Raw genomic sequence first — 27,853 nt, 5'->3', positions numbered from 1 at the left:
ACGTTCTTCTCTCCCCACAGCATATTAAAACAATGTTCGGGGTTTCAAGGGTTCAGTGTTGCTTTACTCGTCATTTTTTAGACCATGTACATATACACATACAAATAAAAAGTTGTTCTTTTTGCGGATGCTGCACTGTTCATACAGCTCCATCAGGGAGGGTGTGCGGCACCCGTTATCTTGCTTGTGGTCTTCACAACTCTGCTTGGTCGTTTTTTTCTCCTCTACACTGCAGGATCCAAGCCAGGAAGGGAAGCCAACATTGAGGGTGCTTTCGGTTGTGCCTCTATAGAAAGTTGTCAGGTGCGTCTTGGGAAGTCCGGTCTTTCTCACCTTCCGGAGAGAGTGGAGGTGCTGCTGCGCCTTTTTTGATGACAGCAGCTGTATTTGAGGTTGTCTCTGTACATATACAAGTACATATACATACATACACTCAGGGACGTGCACATGTTTATAGAGGGGCAGGGGCTCAAAGTCAGAAAAGGGCAGAACATTTTTTTTGGGTCCTTTACACAATATGGAAATTAATGCTAATAGGAAGCTAACTACTTAGCTGTGTGTCCTTTGTAGGTAAAAGTGATTGCCATTTATTTTGTGTCAACAAATTATGGTCATAATGAGTTAATTCACATTATCATAGGCTTGGAAGACATGAAAAGCAACAAAACACTGGTTTATTATTAGGCTATTTATTGTTAAAGATAAGCACTTTAATATTGAACATTGAACAGTGCAACATGAACTTTGAAAAAAAATACAAAAATAAATACCCAAATGGAAAAAACTTCAATGTGAAAATCTGTCCTTCTTCTTGATGAAAACACCATCAAGTTGTAACTCATGGTCTTTCTCACTTAGTGCTCAGACTAAACAACTGAAACGCAATACAGGGCCAAAAATATGGACCAGGGGCCAGTAGAGGGCTGTAGGATGGAGGCCACCCATACCCAAATATGCTCCTCGATGTAAATTCAGGGCTTCCATGAAATGCTGTGAAATCATCAATTTTACCATGCATTAAGAAGCAACATCATCAACATGAATCAAGTTTAAATACAGGTGGTAATATTCCTAACAGATAACCTACATCTTATATCCCCAGAATGCTGAAATTATTAGTATTATTATTATTAATAATAATAATAATTATTATTATTATTATCATTATTATTCTTATTATTATTGTTATTATTATTATTTTTTTGTTAACCCACACAGTAATAGCAAAGTCACAATAAACTTTATATCTAAACCTATACTGTGAGAGAAATGTGATCCGCCGTAAACACAGTGCATTTTATTTTGAAAATTAACCCGGTGTTTTATTTTGTACTGTGCGGACTTGATGTGCCGTGCTCAATTGATGCGCCGTGCTCCGACGTCCGGCAAAAACAGAAGCTGACACATTGAATAATAGAATAATACAGCGTTTTTCTGAAATATTACCCATATTAGATGCTGAATAAGTGGACGGCGACTAGACCATAACTCACAGGTTCAAGTTGCTCCACTGTCACGTCTCCTCAGAGGCGCAGTTGGCTCTCTCTCCTCTCACTTACTCACTCACTCGCCCTCTCTCTCTCTCTCTCTCTCTCTCTCTGGCCGAAGCGGCAGGCTCAAACAACCCCGTATTACAAGAAAACGTGGAGTTTTTGTTGTTTTTTTTACATCCCTGACAGGAATTTATTAATGTTGTTTAAAGAAAAAAAACCACACACACACAGGCAGAGGGCACTTTTTAAGAAGAGGCAAAAAAGGGCAGGGGCTCAAGCACCCATTGGGCCCTATGTGTGCACGTGCCTGCATACACTCATGCATATAATCACGTTTCATCAATCATAAATTAACGTTGTTGCCCTAGGGTAAACTGGGTAACACATGGCACACTGACCAAGCTTAACCTATTGTTACTTTAACAATCTACAAGGTTAATAAAGCTGGCTTCTCTTTCTTCCCCTCTATTTTTCTGCTTTCTTTTGTATCTCTAGTTATCATTACGTATATGTATTGTTGCATTTGAACAACTGTATTGTTGATAATAGAGGTAAATTATTGGTATTATTCATTATCAATAGTGCTATTTCTATTGGTATTTGTATTGCTCCATTTGTAGTGTAATAATCTGCGGTCCCCTCCAAGGTTTCTCATTGTTATCCCATTGGGTTGAGTTTTTTCTTGCCCCGATGTGGGATCTGAGCCGAGGATGTCGTTGTGGCTTGTGCAGCCCTTTGAGACACTCGGGATTTATGAGTAAACATTGATTGATTGATTGATTGAATAATGCTCATTGTCATTTCTGTATTATTTATTTTACTAACTGCTTCTTTGCTATCACTTTTACCATCATATTTTTACATATCCTATTTGCTGATGTTGCTCTATTGTTGTTGTTGTTGTTATTGTTGTGTTTGCTGTTGAGGTTGTCGTCAGTGTAAACCTGTGAGGTATGGCTGTTGACTCTCTCCACAGTCGTTCCATCTATGTGAAGAGGTGTGTGTTGTTACTTTGACTGCCCATAGTCTACCATAACCTCTTTAGTTGTATCCATATCTAGGAAGAGGTTGTGGGAATTACTGTATCTTCTTGCATCTCATTCCTTAATTCATTCTTGTCACTACACAGTAAAACAATGGTGTGTCAATATTTCAGGGTCAACCGATTTTAACCTAAATAGAGTATTTTATTTAGCCTTCCCGGTAAGGTATATTCAGGTGTACTGGAGAGGAGGCTACGCCGGATAGTCGAACCTCGGATTCAGGAGGAACAGTGTGGTTTTCGTCCTGGTCGTGGAACTGTGGACCAGCTCTATACTCTCGGCAGGGTCCTTGAGGGTGCATAAGTGTTTGCCGGCAGTAAGTCGGACACGTTTCCAGTGAGGGTTGGACTCCACCAAGGCTGCCCTTTGTCACTGATTCTGTTCATAACTTTTATTGACAGAATTTCTAGGTGCAGTCAAGGCGTTGAGGGGATCCGGTTTGGTGGCTGCAGGATTAGGTCTCTAATATTTGCAGATGATGTGGTCCTGATGGCTTCATCTGGCCAGGATCTTCAGCTCACAGCCGAGTGTGGAGCGACTGGGATGAGAATCAGCACCTCCAAGTCCGAGTCCATGGTTCTTGCCCGGAAAAGGGTGGAATGCCATCTCCGGGTTGGGGAGGAGACCCTGCCCCAAGTGGAGGAGTTCAAGTACCTAGGAGTCTTGTTAACGAGTGAGGGAAGAGTGGATCGAGAGATCGACAGGCGGATCGGTGTGGCGTCTTCAGTAATGCGGACGCTGTATCGATCCGTTGTGGTGAAGAAGGAGCTGAGCCGGAAGGCAAAGCTCTCAATTTACCGGTCGATCTACGTTCCCATCCTCACCTATGGTCATGAGCTTTGGGTTATGACCGAAAGGACAAGATCACGGGTACAAGCGGCCGAAATGAGTTTCCTTCGCCGGGTGGCGGGGCTCTCCCTTAGAGATAGGGTGAGAAGCTCTGCCATCCGGGGGGAGCTCAAAGTAAAGCCGCTGCTCGGGCATCTGGTCAGGATGCCACCCGACCGCCTCCCTAGGGAGGTGTTTCGGGCACGTCCGACCGGTAGGAGGCCACGGGGAAGACCCAGGACACGTTGGAAAGACTATGTCTCCCGGCTGGCCTTGGAACACCTCGGGATCCCCCGGGAAGAGCTGGACAATGTGGCTGGGGAGAGGAAAGTCTGGGCTTCCCTACTTAGGCTGCTGCCCCCGCGACCCGACCTTGGATAAGCGGAAGAAGATGGATGGATGGATAGAGTATTTTTCAATCTATGTAGAGTAAACCAGCTCTAACAGTATAGTTAAAAGTCGGGTTTAAGTCATCCATGCAAGCAGTTTCAAATTCAACTCTACATTGTGTCAATTAGCAGTTGGCACTTTGATCCTAAATCTGGCTACTTTCGAAATCCTTATGGTGTCTTCACTCAATTAAACAATGCAGAATAAAACTGATTTAAATTAAAACAAAATTCAACAGACGAATGTTCGTTTGCAGTTCTAAATAAACGTAGCATTTATAAAAAAAAATATACTCCCTTTTTATCGCTACTATCAGGCAATGACGTCATTTAGCGACTTCTCGCGACTTTTACAACAGCCAATGGCAACGCTCCTTACTGAGGAGGTGACGACACTGTTCAGCACCAGACGTCCTCCAAGCACCGCGTCACTATTTTCACCATGTGGAGCCAAATTCAAGTGAGTAAGGTTGATATTCCAATGCTTGTATTCTTGTTTCATTCGTGTTTCCTCACTAAGCGGGGTTTACAGTATGATTGATGTTTATTACGAACTTGTTGAAACATGTACTGTCGAGTGACATTGTTGGATGACATTCTCTTATTTCCCGGTTTTATGCTAGCAGTGCAGAAGCAATATTTATGTTTTCATTTAGTTAACTTTCACCCATATAACTAACTAATTGTGTATTTCCTGTGCTTGCTACTATGTGATGATTTTTCCACCTGTCTTATGGCATAGTTTAACAAGTAAATGATGTTTTTTTTAGTATGCTAATAATCGCTAATTAGCATGTATGCTAGGTGTGGGCTAGAACTGGGTCAGACCCCTTTAAATGTTTCACTCTTTGTCTCATTGTAGTCATTTGCTGTAATAAAAAATGCATTTAATTTGTCATTGATGTACACTCAGCATTCTGTCTTGACAGAAAAAAATCCTGGGTGACATATACAGTGTATTCGGAAAGTATTCACAGCGCTTCACTTTTTTTTTTTTTTACATATATTATTATATTACTGCCTTATTCCAAAACGGAAGAAGTTTATTTTTGTCCCCAAAATTCTACATACAATAACACATAATGACAACGTGAAAAGGTTTTTACAAAAATGTTTGCATTGTTAATTTAAAAATTAGATTTACACTTTGCTCAATACTTTGTTGTTGCACCTTTGGCAGAAATTACAGCCTCAAGTCTTTGTGAATACCATGCCACAAGCTTGGCACACCTATCTTTGGGCAGTTTCGCCCATTTTTCTTTGCAGCATCGTTCAAACTACATCGGGTTGGCTAGAAAGTGTTGGTTTTCATCAAGGATGTCACAGTACATTGTTGCATTCATGTTTCCCTCTATCCTGACTAATCTCCCAAGTTCCTGCCGCTGAAAACCATCCCCACAGCATGATGCTGCCTCTACTATGCTTCACTGTAGGGATGGTATTGACCTGGTGATGAGCGGTTCCTGGTTTCTTCCAAACATGATGTCTGGCATTCACGCCAAAGATATCAATCCTTGTCTCATCAGACCAGATCATTTTGTTTCTCATGGTCTTCGAGTATTTCAGGTGCATTTTGGCAAACGTTTTACCAAGAAATGGCTTCCGTCTGGCCATGATAACATACAGGCCTGATTCGTGGATTGCTGCATGGATGGTTGCCCTTCTGGAAGGTTCTCCTCTCTTCACAGTGGAATGCTGCAGCCCTGACAGAAAGACCATTGGGTTCTTGGTCACCTCCCTGACTAGACTCAGATGAATGCAGCAATGTATTATATATATTTTTTCTTCTGTTCTGGTGGTTTGTTTACTAATAGGATAAAGGGAGAATGGTAAAGAACCACAAGTCCTCATGTATACGACGGCTGAATGAACGCAGTAATGGTGCTTAAGGATGAAGGGGTAGCGATGAGGTCGGAATGTGGGGGGCAGTGATGATGAATGATTACAAACAAAGCCTTTTGAGCTGATAAAGTCGAGTCACAAAAGAAGTGGGTCACAGCCTGCTGGTCCACAGTCTCTTAGCTTCAGGGGCCAATTGGAGGTCGTGGGGGGTTTCCATGCCATTGATGGATAATGGGTGATTTCCTCTAAAATCATCAGAAGCCTACGTAATCCTCATTAGTCTAATGTGTTATGATGACCACAATTGAACAAAAACATGTAAACATAAACACAGTGTACACTAACAAATACATATTTACTGCAATGAAGGCACATTTTTAATTGTTTACTGCTACCTTATTGGCTTTTTGTTCAGGTATGAAGATATGCTGCAGATTATTGTAGTCCATTATACATTAGTACCCTCACAAGAACTGTAGCTTACTATCTTGTAAAAAATATAATCAGCAGTTGCATAAACAAAAGGTCCTTAAACTGTATAGCATTTGAGATTATCACTTAGCTAAACTGTATTTGGGCCATTCAATCTGTGCCGTTCGCTTGTTGTAGTGTCAGGTTCAAACACTGATGACATCTATTAAACAGACGAGAAGCAAGGAATCATGCAGAGACAGAGTTCAATTTGGCTCAATGAGGAGACACGTGTTTTGGGCTGTATTCTAATTACAGATCCAAACTACGTTCTAAAAGTCCAGCCCGCGTGCTTCCTCTATTTATTTGGGAGGTCGCTGTTTACATCACTGAACCTGTCGCTGAGGGAAGGGGGTAATCTCGACAACTACAGTTAGACACAATATATGATTATATATAAATGCAAATGTGTTGACGCTGGTGATATCGCCTTGTCTCTGCTCTGTCTACGTCACGGCGGTGTTCGGCCTTGGCAGTCAGCAGGCCGTTCCTGGACACAAACAATGATACCAGACTGTCTTGCAATCTTTTGGATTGCCAGTTTTGCACAGACAAAGAAAAATACCACTTCAGCACAATTGAGAATAATTATAGCAACGGCCCTTAAGCATAAAAGTTGTGTGATGATATAAACATAATTATTCTAACATGTAGCTCTTTGAAAATAAACAAAAAAAATGCTGTTTTTCTGCTCTAAATCTGATGGTACACATGGAACTATACAATGTATTGGCACATCTCAGGTAATTTCATTTAGTTTCTTTACAAGGTTCTTACACCGAAGATGACTAATTTGAGTAACAGGGCTAGAGTGAATGTTTTAATAGAATTCGCAAATACATAACAAATGTCTATGATATTTAGGCAAAATAACATGTTGATACTAGGCACATAACAACGATTCAACAAAATAATTCTAAATAAATAACATCAAAAAAATAATTTTATGGACAATTATTGACCCATCGCCCTAGCTAGCGTACTGTCTAAGGCAGGGTTGTCAATCTCATTTTAGCTCAGTGGACACATTGAGGAAGATCTATTTCCAAGTGGGAAAATCATGGCATGATTACTTAAAAATAAAGACAACTTCACATCATTTTGTTAGTTTTACTTTGGCCCAAAATAGAACAAGCACATTCTGAAAATGTACAAATAAAAAATAATCCTCTTGACAAAGCACTCCAAGTTAGTTGAAAATTCTGAGGAAAAAAATTGGTGTACTTTCAAAAAGACAATGAACTCAGACCTTGTCTTTGTGTATCTACAAAGCCATCAAACTTTAAACTACAGCCTATCTTAGGAGTGAACAAAAACAAAAATAAATAAAAACTCTTCTAGGCATTAAATACCTCATTTGTCATGTCCATATAATCACCCTGTGCTAACTCAAACCATAAGAAACGGAGGTAGAAACTATTCAAGAAGTTGAGTTACACTCTGCGTTAATTTTTCTTTTTATTGTAGACACATTTTGGGGCATTGAGGGTGCCTAAAAACAATGTGTTCGAAGCAGAAGATGTAAACGGCAAGTTTTTTTTGTTTCATTTGGGTCGAGGGGGAGGAGACGCTGCCACGCTTTACCTTGCACCACTTGCTTGGCACTGGTACAAACTGTCAGCTTGCCTAACATAATTGCAATTGTGACAACCAGTGAACATATTTAGCACAGCAGTTTATTTCATTAAAAAATTCAGATCATTTTTGTACTTAGCAAACACATTTCGCGGGCTGCGGACTGTACAAAACCTGTTCCCAGGCCTGAACCGTTCCGCGGGCAGTACGTTTGACACTACTGGTCTAAGGTGCTAGGAAGTGTGATAATAGATAGATTTAGGGATCTTATTTGACAACCAATTTGGCTTTAAAAGAGCAATAGAAAAGTACAGGGGGCAGGGCTCAACAATTTTGGTAGGCTTTATTGATGCATCTAAGGCATTTGACAGAGTCAACCATCACAAACACTTCATCAAGCTGACGCAGAAGGGTGTTCCGGATAGCATTATATGTATGCTGGCATATTGTTATGACAGGCATGTGCAGGGAGTATTTTATCACCTCCCCTCAGAGTTCACAATGGTGTACGACAGGGTGGGTTTCTATCACCAGGTCTGTTCAGCCTGTATATGGATGACCTGTCAAGGCAGTTGAGAGATCGTAGCACAGGGTGCGTAATGGGGAATACCTAAATTAACCGCTTTATGTATGCTGACGGTTTGGCCATTTGGCCCTTGTATGTATGGTAATGATATGGGCCCTGGAGCTAAGAGGGTTTATCCCCCAGACCTCCACAACCCCACCCCAATACACAACAAAAAACACAGTTTGAAATAAAAAAAACCCATGTAAACCCGTGCATTAGTGCGGCCTTGTACACGGCCGCCCTCTGGGTGAGGTATAAGAAAGAGAATTTGCGCAAACTCCAGGTTGCATACAATGACTATCTCAGAATCCTGCCCAGGGGTAAAAGTGCCAGCAAGATTTTTTGTGATTTAGAGTTAAACACCTTCTACGCTACCTGAGAGAACTGATTCAATTTACAATTTTGTATAAGTAGACTGCAGAGGTCCCAGAATAGTCTTATTGTACAGTTGACTAATCCTGGGTGTAGTTCTGTTAGGTACTTGCTGCTCTTATCTATTAAAGGCCTTTTACTGAATATGCACACACGCCTATTTTTAATATCCATCCATCCATCCATTTTCTACCGCTTGTCCCTTTTTAATATCATGTAATCTAATGCCTTTTATAGTGTATGTTTTGTTTTATGTACTGTATATGATTATATGTCTTTTTGGATGTTGGAGTCTGCAATGAAGTTTGTTGATGGTGATAATTTAGGTATCAACCGGACAGTTTACTAAATACATTTTTTTACAATTTAATTTTAGTCATACATTTTATTTTCTGGCGACAGAAATGTGCATCTTGTTTTTTTAAATGTTTACAGCTGCATAGAGACCAAATATTTGATGACTGCCCTGCTACAATATCAGAACCTTTTTTTAAACTGATTAAAAATTGGGAGGTTATAGACATTGAGTACACTTTGTCATTGTCCTTAGTTATCGTTAGACAAACCTTTAAACACTAAAAATAATCTAAATACTCTTTTATACAACAGTCTTTTCAAGCCTCCAAATGGCCATCATACTACTCCACCTGAGTGCAGCTGGGATAGGTTCCAGCACCCCCGACCCCGAGACGGACAGGCTGTAGAAAATGGATGGATGGACTATACTGTACTGTATATTGTACAGTGTACAATATAGTTGCCATTGGGTGGCAGTGTTTCCACAGTTGCAGTATTGTTGCAGTTACTGTATGGTTGAGTGGGTCATGGTGGTCTTGGTTTAGTTTATTCCAAATGTGTTTAACAAAACTACATTAAGCATGTAAAGCAAATTATTGTAAGCTTCTTTGGAACACACCACTGCAAAATTATCAACTTTACCTTGGCTTCACTGTCCTATTTATTAGTATGTGACTGAGTACATACATTACTTTGGGCCCTTAAAGATTTAATCTCACCATTATTTTCCCTGGGTGAAATTACTGTACCATGCATGTCTTTTATGATTTTTAAAAATAAGAATTTTGTAAAAGTGTGTATTTACAGAATTTGGAATTTTGGATTCAAACAGTGTAAAATATATACCGTATTTTTCGGAGTATAAGTCGCTCTGGAGTATAAGTCGCACCGGCCGAAAATGCATAATATAGAAGGAAAAAAACATTTATAAGTCGCACTGGAGTATAAGTCCCATTTTTTGGGGAAATTTATTTGATAAAAGCCAACACCAAGAATAGACATTTGAAAGGCAATTTAAAATAAATAAAGAATAGTGAACAACAGGCTGAATAAGTGTACGTTATATGACGAATAAATAACCAACTGAGAACGTGCCTGGTATGTTAACGTAACATGTTATGGTAAGAGTCATTCAAACAACTATAACATATAGAACATGCTATACGTTTACCAAACAATCTGTCACTCCCAATCGCTAAATCCCATGAAATCTTATACGTCTAGTCTCTTATGTGAATGAGCTAAATAATATTATTTGATATTTTATGGTAATGTGTTAATAATTTCACACATAAGCCGCTCCTGAGTATAAGTCGCACTCCCGGCCAAACTATGAAAAAAACTGCGACTTATAGTCCGAAAAATACGGTATACACACAGGGCTATATGTGTACAATTGAAAATTATATAAATACAACAACATAGGACAATGTAACAATACCAACAAAATATTAGTTATTCCATTTTATTACGTACCAGTAGGATACATTCAACAATGTAAAATACAGTAAACAAAAGAAAAAACTACTATTGTCTTTCATTCAAATCTTTTCAGACCCCAAAGCCTGAGGTGAGTTTTTGTCAAAAAGAAGTATATAAATCAATCAATCAATCAATCAAAGTTTACTTACATAGCCCTTAATCACAATTAAGGGTGGAGGGGTCAACATGTGCACTCGTATAGTTAGGAAGAGATGCCTCGTTAAGCGGGAAAATTTCATCTGGTTTTAGCCAGGTTTCGCTGAGACCAATGATGTTAAGATTGTTGTCTCTAATGACCTCATTAACTAATAACGTAGTGGTCTATATTTCTGGAGAGAGTGATGGCACTTTCCCGGTTTGGGTGAATGCCGTCTCTCCTGAGCAAGCCCGGGTTTCCCCAGAAAGAGGGCCGATTATCAATAAATGTTAGTCCCTGTTCTCTACAAAAACCAGCGATCCACTTGTTAAGCGAGACCAATCTGCTATACCTTACATCATTGCCTCTCGCAGGCAGGGGGCCAGAGACAAGTACTTGATGCCGGAACATCTTTCTAGCGAGATTACAAGCTATGCTCCTCTTTGTAATGTCTGACTGTCTCATTCTAGTGTCATTGGAGCCGACTTGTACAACTATGTTTGCATAGCTGGTGGTGCGATTAGCCTGTCGTACGTGTTTACTAGGCCTGTTGCGAGTCAGCTCCCTAAGACTAGCTTCATTGTCAGGTGCTCTGGCCCCTGACATGCTTTCTGTGCAGCACAACATTTAGGTATTTCGAATCGGGTTTAAGATTACGATGGACAGTCTAAATGATCCTGTATGTCTCCCCTTTCTGAGCATTTTCTAATGTCTAATTTCACGTCTGGCGATGGCTCTGATGCACTCTATTGCGAGCGATCAGTCTTCCTCCTCTTCCTCAGAGAATAAAACACGCTGATCCAACCCAAGTTATTTTGAATGACACATATGTTGAGTAAAAAGGACCTTGGAGACAGACTAGTACTTGGCCAAGTTTTACTAAAGCTTTAGGAGACCAGCCCTTACAACGCAACAATAGCGTCAGCAAGCGAGGTCTGAATTCAAACAAAAAGAGTCAGCTTATGTAGAAAGAAATGCAGCTACTACTTCAAAACAGATAAGAATCTGGCTAAAACAGCTCTGTGAGACGACAAACCGGAGCCCTTATGACAAAACAAAATAATTTACCAGCGGACATAAGAAGAAAAACCCAAAGAGTTCACTTGGGAAATGACTAGCTGCTTTAAACATGACTATGGATTAAGAAAGAACACTTAAAAATATCTCGGAGACATAATTGCCAAAAAGTTAAAGAAAAAGTACAAAAGGAATGTTGTCTTTCCTCAGTTACGCTAGACTTGGCTACGTAGTCTTTCGCGGATCACATGCTCTTAGACGAGGCTTGTATTTACGAACCTTAGTGGTTAGGTCGGATTTCAGTTCATAAGTAACATAAGAGTTGTAACACGTTTCGTCGCAACACGTTTCGTCGCAACACGTTTCGTTTCATTGTAACATGCATCGTCGTAACACATTTCATTGTAACATGATATGTAACAGGATAGCTCATACGATGATACGCCATTACACAATACGTCGTAACACAATACGTCGTAACACGATATGTCATAACATGATACATCCTAACATGATACATCCTAACACAGTACATAAACTGAGGACATCCTTTAGTTGTATATTGTTATCACGGAAAAAGTGACCTCAGAGATTTTCGTACGCCTCAATTTTCGTGTGATTTGGTTTATCTGTGAAAATTTTGCCCCGGTTTTTAGTATACTTTCTTGGTTATTGTACAGCCACACATGTCTCATAACAAACTAGTCAGTTTGAATTAAGTTCCCATACTAAGAATCCTATGCATTGGTGACTCAGATTTTTTGTTGTTGTTGAGTACGACGGCAAAATAATCCAACCTGAGGCAGAGGAAATTATGAGTGCCAGTACTTTGATTTAAAAAAAGGTGACAAAAAAGGGCGGCATAGCTCAGTTGGTAGACTGGCCGTGGCAGTAACTTGAGGGTTCCAGGTTCGAGCCCCGTTTCCACCATTCTAGTCACTGTCGCTGTGTCCTTGGGCAAGACACTTTACCCACCTGCTCCCAGTGCCATCTACACTTGTTTCACTATGTAAAGTGCTTTGAGTTACCAGAGAAAAGCGCTATATAAATATAGTTTACTTCACTTACTACATTCAAGAAAGAACTCGTAGCAAAGTCTGAATGCGGCATCTGCTCCTTGTCGTTTTTGCCAACGACAATCTTCAATAAAGGTAAAAGTTATGTTGAAACGTCTTGTTTCCATTTAGTTTGTCATTTTTATGTATTTCACTTTGTTTTTGTATGTAAAACTATAATTATTCTCTATTAAATGTGTTTTGGGTTCATATTTTTGGGTGACTGGAACAGATTAATTGGATTTGCATGGTCACACTTATCATTACACCATGTACCAAATAAAATTGCTTCGAGGTGGGTAAGCACAACCAGAATTCTTCCATACATTAGGCGCACCGTGTTATAAGGCGCATTGTCGATTTTTGAGAAAATGAAAGGATTTCAAGTGCGCTTTATAGTCCGAAAAATACGGTAGTTTTTGCTATTGTTTAGTTATTTTGCACCATTATTACAATGCAATAGTATGTAATAAAATGTAATAATTGTATTATTTTGCTGATATTGTCATATAATCATGATAAATAGGTAGATAGTACTTTATTGATTCCTTCAGGAGAGTTCCCTCAGGAAAATTAACCCTTGTGTAATGTTCATATTGTTGTTACTCAGCCAGAGCTTGTGGGTCTGATGGACCCGTTGCATTTTGTGGCTTTTAATGCCTCAATCAAACACCTTTATGTTAAAATACTGAACAGATGTTTATTGGGATAAGGTAAACATCTGAACAGATGTTTATTGGGATAAGGTAAACATCTGTTCAGTATTTTAACATAAAAGTGTTTGATTGTGAGGCATTAAAAGCCACAGAATGCAACGGGTCCATCAGACCCACAAGCGCCATTTTCAATGGAACATCTAAAGTTTTGGTGTTTACTGCCGTCATATTGCAGTCTACACGTATCTCTTATGTGTGACTACCATCTACTGGTCACACTTATCATTACACCATGTACCAAATAAAATTGCTTCGAGGTGGGTAAGCACAACCAGAATTCTTCCATACATTAGGCGCACCGTGTTATAAGGCGCATTGTCGATTTTTGAGAAAATGAAAGGATTTCAAGTGCGCTTTATAGTCCGAAAAATACGGTAGTTTTTGCTATTGTTTAGTTATTTTGCACCATTATTACAATGCAATAGTATGTAATAAAATGTAATAATTGTATTATTTTGCTGATATTGTCATATAATCATGATAAATAGGTAGATAGTACTTTATTGATTCCTTCAGGAGAGTTCCCTCAGGAAAATTAACCCTTGTGTAATGTTCATATTGTTGTTACTCAGCCAGCGCTTGTGGGTCTGATGGACCCGTTGCATTTTGTGGCTTTTAATGCCTCACAATCAAACACCTTTATGTTAAAATACTGAACAGATGTTTATTGGGATAAGGTAAACATCTGAACAGATGTTTATTGGGATAAGGTAAACATCTGTTCAGTATTTTAACATAAAAGTGTTTGATTGTGAGGCATTAAAAGCCACAGAAGGCAACGGGTCCATCAGACCCACAAGCGCCATTTTCAATGGAACATCTAAAGTTTTGGTGTTTACTGCCGTCATATTGCAGTCTACACGTATCTCTTATGTGTGACTACCATCTACTGGTCACACTTATCATTACACCATGTACCAAATAAAATTGCTTCGAGGTGGGTAAGCACAACCAGAATTCTTCCATACATTAGGCGCACCGTGTTATAAGGCGCATTGTCGATTTTTGAGAAAATGAAAGGATTTCAAGTGCGCTTTATAGTCCGAAAAATACGGTAGTTTTTGCTATTGTTTAGTTATTTTGCAATTTATTACAATGCAATAGTATGTAATAAAATGTAAGAATTGTATTATTTTGCTGATATTGTCATATAATCATGATAAATAGGTAGATAGTACTTTATTGATTCCTTCAGGAGAGTTCCCTCAGGAAAATTAACCCTTGTGTAATGTTCATATTGTTGTTACTCAGCCAGCGCTTGTGGGTCTGATGGACCCGTTGCATTTTGTGGCTTTTAATGCCTCACAATCAAACACCTTTATGTTAAAATACTGAACAGATGTTTATTGGGATAAGGTAAACATCTGAACAGATGTTTATTGGGATAAGGTAAACATCTGTTCAGTATTTTAACATAAAAGTGTTTGATTGTGAGGCATTAAAAGCCACAGAAGGCAACGGGTCCATCAGACCCACAAGCGCCATTTTCAATGGAACATCTAAAGTTTTGGTGTTTACTGCCGTCATATTGCAGTCTACACGTATCTCTTATGTGTGACTACCATCTACTGGTCACACTTATCATTACACCATGTACCAAATAAAATTGCTTCGAGGTGGGTAAGCACAACCAGAATTCTTCCATACATTAGGCGCACCGTGTTATAAGGCGCATTGTCGATTTTTGAGAAAATGAAAGGATTTCAAGTGCGCTTTATAGTCCGAAAAATACGGTAGTTTTTGCTATTGTTTAGTTATTTTGCACCATTATTACAATGCAATAGTATGTAATAAAATGTAATAATTGTATTATTTTGCTGATATTGTCATATAATCATGATAAATAGGTAGATAGTACTTTATTGATTCCTTCAGGAGAGTTCCCTCAGGAAAATTAACCCTTGTGTAATGTTCATATTGTTGTTACTCAGCCAGCGCTTGTGGGTCTGATGGACCCGTTGCATTTTGTGGCTTTTAATGCCTCACAATCAAACACCTTTATGTTAAAATACTGAACAGATGTTTATTGGGATAAGGTAAACATCTGAACAGATGTTTATTGGGATAAGGTAAACATCTGTTCAGTATTTTAACATAAAAGTGTTTGATTGTGAGGCATTAAAAGCCACAGAATGCAACGGGTCCATCAGACCCACAAGCGCCATTTTCAATGGAACATCTAAAGTTTTGGTGTTTACTGCCGTCATATTGCAGTCTACACGTATCTCTTATGTGTGACTACCATCTACTGGTCACACTTATCATTACACCATGTACCAAATAAAATTGCTTCGAGGTGGGTAAGCACAACCTGAATTCTTCCATACATTAGGTGCACCGTGTTATAAGGCGCATTGTCGATTTTTGAGAAAATGAAAGGATTTCAAGTGCGCTTTATAGTCCGAAAAATACGGTAGTTTTTGCTATTGTTTAGTTATTTTGCACCATTATTACAATGCAATAGTATGTAATAAAATTTAATAATTGTATTATTTTGCTGCTATTGTCATATAATCATGATAAATAGATAGATAGTACTTTATTGATTCCTTCAGGAGAGTTCCCTCAGGAAAATTAACCCTTGTGTAATGTTCATATTGTTGTTACTCAGCCAGCGCTTGTGGGTCTGATGGACCCGTTGCATTTTGTGGCTTTTAATGCCTCACAATCAAACACCTTTATGTTAAAATACTGAACAGATGTTTATTGGGATAAGGTAAACATCTGAACAGATGTTTATTGGGATAAGGTAAACATCTGTTCAGTATTTTAACATAAAAGTGTTTGATTGTGAGGCATTAAAAGCCACAGAAGGCAACGGGTCCATCAGACCCACAAGCGCCATTTTCAATGGAACATCTAAAGTTTTGGTGTTTACTGCCGTCATATTGCAGTCTACACGTATCTCTTATGTGTGACTACCATCTACTGGTCACACTTATCATTACACCATGTACCAAATAAAATTGCTTCGAGGTGGGTAAGCACAACCAGAATTCTTCCATACATTAGGCGCACCGTGTTATAAGGCGCATTGTCGATTTTTGAGAAAATGAAAGGATTTCAAGTGCGCTTTATAGTCCGAAAAATACGGTAGTTTTTGCTATTGTTTAGTTATTTTGCAATTTATTACAATGCAATAGTATGTAATAAAATGTAAGAATTGTATTATTTTGCTGATATTGTCATATAATCATGATAAATAGGTAGATAGTACTTTATTGATTCCTTCAGGAGAGTTCCCTCAGGAAAATTAACCCTTGTGTAATGTTCATATTGTTGTTACTCAGCCAGCGCTTGTGGGTCTGATGGACCCGTTGCATTTTGTGGCTTTTAATGCCTCACAATCAAACACCTTTATGTTAAAATACTGAACAGATGTTTATTGGGATAAGGTAAACATCTGAACAGATGTTTATTGGGATAAGGTAAACATCTGTTCAGTATTTTAACATAAAAGTGTTTGATTGTGAGGCATTAAAAGCCACAGAAGGCAACGGGTCCATCAGACCCACAAGCGCCATTTTCAATGGAACATCTAAAGTTTTGGTGTTTACTGCCGTCATATTGCAGTCTACACGTATCTCTTATGTGTGACTACCATCTACTGGTCACACTTATCATTACACCATGTACCAAATAAAATTGCTTCGAGGTGGGTAAGCACAACCAGAATTCTTCCATACATTAGGCGCACCGTGTTATAAGGCGCATTGTCGATTTTTGAGAAAATGAAAGGATTTCAAGTGCGCTTTATAGTCCGAAAAATACGGTAGTTTTTGCTATTGTTTAGTTATTTTGCACCATTATTACAATGCAATAGTATGTAATAAAATGTAATAATTGTATTATTTTGCTGATATTGTCATATAATCATGATAAATAGGTAGATAGTACTTTATTGATTCCTTCAGGAGAGTTCCCTCAGGAAAATTAACCCTTGTGTAATGTTCATATTGTTGTTACTCAGCCAGCGCTTGTGGGTCTGATGGACCCGTTGCATTTTGTGGCTTTTAATGCCTCACAATCAAACACCTTTATGTTAAAATACTGAACAGATGTTTATTGGGATAAGGTAAACATCTGAACAGATGTTTATTGGGATAAGGTAAACATCTGTTCAGTATTTTAACATAAAAGTGTTTGATTGTGAGGCATTAAAAGCCACAGAATGCAACGGGTCCATCAGACCCACAAGCGCCATTTTCAATGGAACATCTAAAGTTTTGGTGTTTACTGCCGTCATATTGCAGTCTACACGTATCTCTTATGTGTGACTACCATCTACTGGTCACACTTATCATTACACCATGTACCAAATAAAATTGCTTCGAGGTGGGTAAGCACAACCTGAATTCTTCCATACATTAGGCGCACCGTGTTATAAGGCGCATTGTCGATTTTTGAGAAAATGAAAGGATTTCAAGTGCGCTTTATAGTCCGAAAAATACGGTAGTTTTTGCTATTGTTTAGTTATTTTGCACCATTATTACAATGCAATAGTATGTAATAAAATTTAATAATTGTATTATTTTGCTGATATTGTCATATAATCATGATAAATAGATAGATAGTACTTTATTGATTCCTTCAGGAGAGTTCCCTCAGGAAGATTAACCCTTGTGTAATGTTCATATTGTTGTTACTCAGCCAGGGTCTGATGGACCCGTTGCATTTTGTGGCTTTTAATGCCTCACAATCAAACACTTTTATGTTAAAATACTGAACAGATGTTTACCTTATCCCAATAAACATCTGTAAACATCTGAACAGATGTTTACCTTACCCCAATAAACATCTGTTCAGTATTTTAACATAAAGGTGTTTGATTGTGAGGCATTACAAGCCACAAAATGCAACGGGTCCATCAGACCCACAAGCGCTGGCTGAGTAACAGTATGAACATTACACAAGGGTTAATTTTCCTGAGGGAACTCTCCTGAAGGAATCAATAAACATCTTTTCAGGATTTTAACATAAAGGTGTTTGATTGTGAGGCATTAAAAGCCACAAAATGCAACGGGTCCATCAGACCCACAAACGCTGGCTGAGTAACAACAATATGAACGTTGCACGAAAAATTTCTCTGCCAGTTTCTGCATCCCACAGGGATTCTTCTTTTGTGTTTCTGCACCTGTGGTTCCCACACACGATTACAACATTGTTTGTCAACACTGTCTGCTTTAATTTTCTCACACATTTGACCCTCTGATGTTCTGTTTACCTACACTCTGTCCTCCTCCTGTCTAGGCCTGCTGTGTGTGTGTGGGTGTGTGTGGTACACACAACATCCATTTCCACACTTCTATTAGCCCCGGGTCCACTCCCAGACATCTTATATGTAATAGAAATGTGTAGGAGGGTGTATAGTGTGTGGTCATTAAATATGTATTCTGATATATGTTCTTCACAGAAAATGAGCCAAAGTCAGTGAGTCTCAGTTTGAAAAATGAATTAATTGCATCATTTTTCTTTTAATAAAAAATGAAAACGGGTCCCACAGACCCGAACACCACACAAGGGTTAAACAATAAATTAAAGGCGAAATCCCAGAATCATCCAATGATCTTGCAAAATGTCCAGTAAAAAGGGAACAATACTGGTCCCTGTATTTACTTGGTACAGGATCGATGGCTAAATTGCGGAATCCCCCCCCGAGCAACTACTGAGAGCTGGCGGCTGGTTGCGTTTCAAGCTGCATGCATAAATGAGATGAGTGACATCTGCTGCAGCATGGAGACCAAGCAAAGACTTGAGAAGAAGTGGGTGGGTGAGAGAGAGTGATCACAGATCTGCTACATCTCCTCTCCTCCTCTCCATCTCTCAGGAAGCAGCAGCAGTCGCAGGTCGTGCTCGCTCTCTTCTCTGCTCTTCATCTCTCTCCCCTGGAAGGATGACACCCACAAATTTGACGAAGCAGCGAAGCTCTCAGTCTGGCTGGTGGCTCCTCACCGACACCCCACATGAATGCGCGTACCGGACCAGGAGGTGCCGTATTTAAGGAAAAGGAGTAAGTGCTGAGCTTTTTTTTTTCTTCTTTTTTTCTTACTGCTCATTATATGAAGCTCAGAAGTCTTGTTTTGCATGCCAGTGTAGTATGTAGGATGTGACTGACTGACAGCTCACATCGTGTTGTTGTGCAGTAGCACTATTATGTGGTCTGAAGATCACAACACAGATGCAGCATTTACTGCCTCCACACAGTCAGGTTTATTTTGCAGTACATTCATCTGTGGAAGTTGATGTGGACTCTTCATCTAAGTTGAAAAGAGTCAGTCAGTCATGCCATTGCATGCATCAAACTGTGGTTGTCTATGGTAACAGCAGCATTTTCAAGGCTACTGGAACGCTACAAAAGAAGCGTGCAGTTTATCTGCTGCTTACATATTAAAGTACCAGTATGATTTTTTTTTAAAGCCGTCTTAGGAAGAATATTAGTTACAATGATGATAAAAACATGACATATCAAACATGCTAATTTGACTGAATCATGAAGGTATGTCTAACTTGTCTTTTTATTGTCCCACTACATTCTAAAGGAATGAAAGAGAAAAGAAAGAACAAGTTTAAATGTTGATACCAACAGTGTTGGGTTAGTTACTGAAAACCAGTAACTAGTTACAGTTACTAGTTACTTTATTTCAAAACTAACTCAGTTACTTACACCAAAAAGTAATGCGTTACTGTGAAAAGTAACAAAATAGTTACCGTATTTTTCGGAGTATAAGTCGCACCTGCCGAAAATGCATAATAAAGAAGGAAAAAAACATATACAAGTCGCACTAGAGTATAAGTCGCATTTTTTGGGGAAATTTATTTGATAAAACCCAACACCAAGAATAGACGTTTAAAAGGCAATTTAAAATAAATAAAGAATAGTGAACAACAGGCTGAATAAGTGTACGTTATATGACGCATAAATAACCGACTGAGAACGTGCCTGGTATGTTAACGTAACATATTATGGTAAGAGTCATTCAAATAACGATAACATATAGAACATGCTATACGTTTACCAAACAATCTGTCACTCCTAATCGCTAAATCCCATGAAATCTTATACGTCTAGTCTCTTACGTGAATGAGCTAAATAATATTATTTGATATTTTACGGTAATGTGTTAATAATTTCACACATAAGTCGCTCCTGAGTATAAGTCGCACCCCCGGCCAAACTATGAAAAAAAACTGCGACTTATAGTCCGAAAAATACAGTACTTCTTTTTTTTTTTTTTTTTAATTTAAGGCTCCCATTAATGCCCTTTTAGCCTTCATTTCAGTACTGTTATTGCACTGGAGAATAATACAATCTGTTGATCAACTTGACATGCATTTGCATCACTGAACTCTGCTAAGCAATGTGGTCTACATACAACACACAAAGACAAAGATATATGTTTCAAAGGGCCAATTTATTTTGGGCCAGAACAAATTGACAAAACTATTTTAAATAGCTGCAACATAACATACGTACATAAGTAACAAACCGCATAATAACAACATGTCACAACATGGCTGTAAACCTGGCTTCGCTCAAGGAAGGCACACATGACATGATTTTATGTCAGGTCACAATATACCTCACACATACTGCTATACACACGCCTAACCAGGCGTTTTTCTCTCTCAAGGAATTGTGAAATAAAATCATGTCTTCATGAGATCAACACTGTACTAAAGCCCAGAACACTCTACGCATTTCCCCAGTTTTAGTTTAGAGAAAAGGAAAGATTGGCCTGGCCCACTACGATCCCTCTTTATGTTTGTGAACTTTATAGTCTATACATTTAGAGTGATGTGATAATCAAACACTCTAGAAGTCTAGAATGAAAAAGTATATAAGAGAAATGACAGAGTGTGTGTACCTTCAGTGATGAATGATGAGCAGAGGCAGAGTTTTGAGTGTTTTCTTTAGCTTGCTTTCCATGTTTATGTACTCACTGTCCACTGTGTCCAGCTGCTTGAAAGCAGGTGACTCCACTGTAGAAATAGCCTGCATGTCTTCTAGCACACACTCTGCAATGGCTCTATCAATGTTGTCCTGGCTAGCAGTCCCTCTGTTAAAATCCAGCCGCTGTGTGTCTCTCTTTACTAGCTTCATCGAAGCATGTTGCTTTTGTAGTTGTTTCAGCAGATTTGAATTGCTGTTTTGCTCGGTATATAGGATCTTTGATCCAAGACACAAGTTACATTTAACTAAAATGTTGTTTTCTTTGTGCTCGACATAAAAAAAGTAGTGAGAATATCTCCATGTTAAGAAACTCTGCTTCGGGTCCGCCATGATGTCATGTTAGTAAACACAGACACGCCCCCCCCCCACCCCCCCCCCCACACACACACACCCACACAGAGCGCGCGGCGCGCCTCTTCCTTGTGACACAGGAACATTCAGAAGGATGACACCGCAGCAATAAAACACTCAAATCTTCTGTTTCTAGCCGATACTATATAAAAAATAACGTAAAATAACGCAGTAATGCATCATGTAGTAACGGTAACTGAGTTACTGAATATAAAAAATAACGCGTTAGACTACTAGTTACCGCCGAAAATAACGGCGTTACAGTAACGTGTTACTTTGTAACGCGTTAGTCCCAACACTGGATACCAATAACCTCGACAGTCAATTTAGGGCCCGAAGCAAAATGTTATTTGCCCCCACCACCAGTCAAACATCACCAGCTCCTCCATATTTTCATGAATAAATGTCCACAATTTAGCTATTATTTCAATGTTCTTGTCTGGCGTTAGACACCTTCTACTTTATTACGGACTAGCAGTTATACTTGCCAAGTTGGCTACAGGGTCGTCATGTTTTTGATGATTGCTTTCTTTAATTCGATGACTTTCATCCACTCCTTCTTCGCAGCACTCTCTTCACTCTCACTTTCTTATTTTTAATGTTTGGAAAACAAAGTTATGTCGATCTCTAGCTATAGGCTTATGCTAGGCAATGAGACTGGATGTTTTGGTAGCATCTTAAGGGGTTAATTCTGACAATCGCCAACAAGCAGTGGGAGGCTCCTAACTCCAATTTATCCTCGCAATTTAATGCACAACAATAAGCCGGGGACAACTTGTTAATTGGGGTACACGTCAGTTGTGTTACCACAGTACTTATTCCTTTCATTGGTACAAATATCAATTTCTTTACTTTAAAAACCACTTGCTTTATTTACGCCTACTCAGTAGCAAAGATACTATATGTATATTCCACATGTACAGTAAGCATCAACGTTTCCCCTTTATGTTTATGTCAAAACCTACCATTTAGACTTGCAAAGACAATGTTTTTTGGGATATACCTTTTTCCAGCAAGCCTCTTGAAGGGGAACTGCACATTTTTTTTCTATTGCCTATCACAATCTTTATCAAAGACAGACAACAGATGTATTTTTTTGATGCATTGTAAATATTAAATAAATACAATCAAAAGTCTGCTTACAATGGAGCCATGAGGGAGCTGCTCTATTCTGCCTATAAAGCCCTTAAAATCCTCCAAACAACTCCATTAAGGTTTATAAGTATATATGTAATGTATGAAACAGGCGCATTTATAATAACATTTAATATTTATATATTTTGATCACTTTAAGCATACGCAGCGCATTAATAAAAAAAAAACACATCTTAATGTTCGCTTTTTTTTTCTCAACATCACAGATCACTGCTTACTGCAGACTTAATGAGAGCCAACAAACATGATAAAACATCACTAACTGTGCAATGTCTGCTGTCATTAGGATGCCGACTGCTGGGATGTTCATATATTCCCATTTAGATGAAGAATGACTCGTTATCCTAGTGAACCAAGCGTCTTTTTGTGTCGTTTTTGCCATATCCGGGTCAAAATTGGCTGTCAAAGTGTACCAATTTGTCATAAGTCCTCGTCCTTTTACTTTCCAGGTGAGAGGCAGGATTTATGATCTAGTCTAGAATAAAGTTTGACGAGCAAGAAAACCAGGAAGCAGCTTACTACTCCATTATGTCCAAATAGGCACGCAAGCTCGCGATCACAGCGCCGCTATAAATAGTGTGTCTGCGTTAGACTTAGACTTAGACAATCTTTAATGATCCACAAGGGAAATTGTTCCACACAGTAGCTCAGTTACAAATGATGGAAAAGATAGAAAGTACAATGTAGGTATAAAACAGACTAAAAGCAATATAAAACAGTGTTTCCCATAAACTACCAAGATACCTGTGGCGGTGGGGGCGTGGCTATGGGCGTGGTCACCATGACATCATCGAGTAATTTGCATAATTTACTACAATATGATTTTCTCTAAAAAGGCTAAAAAAATGTATACTTACTAATTAATAACAGTTTTGTTTTAAACGCCCATCCATCCATCCATTTTACAATATGATTACAACACTTTATGTACATATTTATATACAGATTTGAACAATAAGTTATTCACTGAAATATATTTATTAATTGTGGTTCTTACAAAAAATATATCTTATAAAAATATAAAAGCTAAAATGTCTCTTAAAGCTCTGCCCCTTTAATTAGTGCATACTAAATAATTAAACTTTAGCCTACTACTACAACCATATTATTTACCAGCAACATAAAGTGAAACAGAGGCAGAGGTGTCCTGCCACAGTCAGTAACAAATAAACAGAAAACAGTAGTGGTGGTAGATAGACACAAAGCTTCATCAAACATCTGATCCACTGAACAAAGAGCTCCAAAAATCTTGATCCTACACTTCTCTTTTGTAAAGTAAATCTGAACAGCCGATATGGGCATCTACATCAACTGTATGATTTGCCTGAGAAGCTGGACTGAACCAAAAAAATAAAAAATACAAATTTAAAATAAATAAATAAATAAATTTAAAAAATATATATATTTGTGGCGGCCTTAATTCTTTCGTGGCGGGCCGCCACAAATAAATGAATGTGTGAGAAACACTGTAAAATATAACATATATACGTAATATTTACATAATATATGTACAATATAGAATATATACTGATATATTATGTTTGTATCATATATACAATATATAACAATTACCATGTACAATATTACAGTATATGCAACAGCTGCAGCATAAAATAGAGAATAAATCCAGCAGAAAATAGACATTATAAACAAAGAGAAGTAGCTAACATAGAAGGTGTCAGGTAATAGACATCATCTATTGCGGTATGGCGAGTGATTATACAGCTGGATGGAGTGCGGAATGAAGGAGTTATTGACTCGAACACTGTGGGAACGAAGCTAAAGCAGCCTGTTGGAGTATGAACTACGCTGTCCCTCAATTGTCTGGCGGAGTGGGTGTGCGGGATTGTCCATGATGGCGAGCAGTTTGTCCAGTGTCTTCCTGTCCCTCACTGACACAAACGCCTCCAACTGTGTGCCAATAGTTTGGCCGGCTTTCCGGATCAGTTTGTCAATCCGGTTTAAGTCCCTATTGCTGGTGCTGTGCTGCTCCCCCAACAAACCACTGCAAAGTACAGGGCACTGGCCACAACAGACTGATAAAAGATCTCCAACAGCCAAGGACCTAAGCTTCCTCAGGAAAAAGTTAGCGCCTATAATTACAATATCACTAATATTCAAGTCACAAAATGTAAATGGTGTATTGTTGGCGGTTTTTGGATGTTTTTTATTGGGTTTTATGGGCGTAATTAAGGACCTCCCGTTGGTTCCGCTGTAAGCCGACTTTTATTTATGAGTTAGAATGCATTATACATCCATCCTAATGTCTTTTTATAAACATTGTGAACAATAAGCTAAATTCCCCAAAAAAAGTGCAGCTCCTCTTTTAGCCCAGAGCTGTAGAGCTAAACAATCGAGAAAACATAGCCCGGAGTTTAACACAATTACCATAACCATGTAGCTATTTTTTCATGAATATCCAGGCTAGCGGCCCGGGGATACTGCACATTTAGTTTTTGATTTGATACCAAGTAATACAGGACCAGTCAGTGGTGGTTTTAGACCAGTGGTTCTTAACTTGGGTTCGATCGAACCCCAGGGGTTCGGTGAGTCGGCCTCAGGGGTTCGGCAGAGCCTCTGCTGCGGAGGTCAAGACACACCCGACTCATCGTGTAAATAAAAACTTCTCCCTATCGGCGTATTATGGATACCCCCAAACAATGTTCCCTCTAATTTTCCATGTGTGTGAACAAACGCAAAAACTCCTTGAGCATTCGGTGGAGCGCATGTGAGCGACGTCAGATGTGCAAATGCACTGTGGTCACGCCTGCAGCACACAGGTCCCAAACCCGACTAAATAACAAGTTCAATGTTTTATTATAATAATCAAATGACAGCAGTCATTTCCATGAGATTATTTTCTAATATAAGTGTGTTGGCCCACTTACAATGACTATAACATTGTTTTTCATGAGCTGTGTACTAGTATTATATGTCTGGGTGGGGGGTCCTACTTTGGAAATAATGTGTACCTCTTTCAGATATCGCATTTAGTTTCCACTAAAACATTCACATGTTGCACAATGAGATGTAAACATGGGATCATGTGTACATTCCTGTAACTTTCTGTTTGTAAAATATATATCTATTAGTATTTCTTTAATATAACAACACCATTTTATGATTACGGTTCGGGTTCGATGAATGCGCATATGAAACTGGTGGGGTTCGGTACCTCCAACAAGGTTAAGAACCACTATTTTAGACATTGGCGCCAAGCGTAATTGTCCATGACGACAAATCTGAAGGCCCCCCCCCAGCCACGAAAAATTAACTGATTGCACCATGAAGTGTTTTTGTGGCTTGTCAATCAGTACATGTATATGTGGATATATGCAGGCTATTAGCGCCCCTGTGTTGTGTTAAGATCATTGACTGATTTTGTAATTTTGCATTTAATCATGAATAATCAGAATAAAACACAGGGGATTTTAAAAAAATATAAATACAACAATGTAAAAATATCAACAAAAAGTAATTATCCCACTGTAATTCCCTTACAATATATACATATAACATTAAAATAATGTAACAATAAGACCAAAAAAACATCACAAATACAGATGCTTGCTAAATTGTTAATAAGTGAAAAATATTAATGTTATTGTACTAGTATCTGATACTTATACTTCCTGTACTGCACTAATTTCAAGTACATTGTGACTTTTACCTTTGCAGTCGATCCAGCAAAACTCAGGGATGCAAAGCCTTTGTCTTCTTCTCTTCTGCTCCTCCTCATCTCTGACTCACACATTATTCAATCCACCAAAAAGATCTGCTCCGCTGAGGCTATGGTGTACCTTTCTGTGCTTTTGTGTGCGCAATCCTATTAATAAATCATTTATGTCGGAGCAACATCCCATGCACTGCAGCATACATTACATAATGCCGCGCAAAAGTAAACAAGCAATTGGTCTCCTTCATCAGTCGTTTTTAAGAAGAAATGTGATTAGACGTGCCAAACAATCTAAGATGTTATCAAAGATTGTAACAGCAATTGCGTAGTAATTAGTTACACTGCTTTTGGATATACAGTAAACTCTTGTTTACCCTTTGGTTGCCTAACCTTGAATTTCTGCGAATTAAAGTAGGAATGTGATTCATATGGCCCCATTTGTCGCAGTTTACCTGACACGTGAAACGTGATAAATGGGGCGTGCACTATTCGCTTCAGCTGCAAGGCGGCGGTAGAGTTTTTTAAAAAATGTTTTATTTTTTTGTCCTGTCCAGCTTCTCAGGCAAATCATATAGTTGATGTAGATGCCCATATCCGCTGTTCAGATTTACTTTACAAAAGAGAAGTGTGGGATACTTCTCTTGTTGCCTTATTTGTATTTGACTTTTATTAAATGTATTTATATTATAATTTGGTGCAGCCGGGCCGGAGCAGGAGGGGATAGAAAGAGAAAAAAAGGAAGACAGAGGGGGAAATTGTGGGGACAAGAGGGGGATAAGACAGAGAGACAAAAACAACTACAGCAAACACAACAATAACAACAACAACAACAACAATAGAGCAACATCAGCAAATATGATAAGTAAAAATATGATGGTAAAAGTGATAGCAAAGAAGCAGTTAGCGAGATAAATAATACAGAAATGACAGAAATACAAATACCAATAGAAATAGCGCTATTGATAATGAACAATACCAATAATTTACCTCTATTATCAACAATACAGTTGTTCAAATGCAACAATACAAATACGTAACAATAACTAGAGATACAAAAGAATGCAGAAAAATGGAGGGGAAGAAAGAGAAGCAACCTATATTAACCTTGTAGATTGTTATAGTAACAGTAGGTAAAGCTTTGTCAGTGTGCCATGTGTTATCCAGTTTACCCTAGAGTAGAGTATTGAATTTTTTAAATTTGCTATGAAAGTGGCGCTTTCCATCATTTTTACAACTTTCTAAATATATTTTTTATATTAAGAAAGCCCTCGAGATATTAAATTGCACTCTTTAGTTAGATTTACAGTCATTTAATCCAACAAAGTAATGTAGCTTGAGGCTGTGCCAATCAGTGGCCATGATACCGAAAAGCACGCTCTGATTGGTTTGGTCTCATGGAGTGGCCATTATTACTGTAGTATTGATATGTTTAGTTC

The 27,853-nt window shown here is 38.5% G+C and overlaps 1 protein-coding gene across 1 annotated transcript in view; it reads left to right on the top strand.

Moving 5' to 3' along the window:
* The first annotated feature begins 4,169 nt into the window (after positions 1 to 4,169).
* Positions 4,170 to 27,853, top strand: part of LOC133652749 (citron Rho-interacting kinase-like) — a 66,412-nt gene continuing 42,728 nt past the window's right edge. The window contains exons 1-3 of the mRNA XM_062051801.1: positions 4,170 to 4,213; positions 18,910 to 19,046; positions 19,112 to 19,294. The gene's annotated coding sequence lies outside the window, so the exon portion shown is untranslated. The remainder of the gene's footprint in view (positions 4,214 to 18,909; positions 19,047 to 19,111; positions 19,295 to 27,853) is intronic.

Source organism: Entelurus aequoreus, linkage group LG06, assembly GCF_033978785.1.
Source record: "Entelurus aequoreus isolate RoL-2023_Sb linkage group LG06, RoL_Eaeq_v1.1, whole genome shotgun sequence".
Taxonomy (NCBI): Eukaryota; Metazoa; Chordata; class Actinopteri; order Syngnathiformes; family Syngnathidae; genus Entelurus; species Entelurus aequoreus.
Note: the sequence above shows the minus strand (reverse complement) of the source record. Positions and strands in the feature narration are given on the sequence as shown.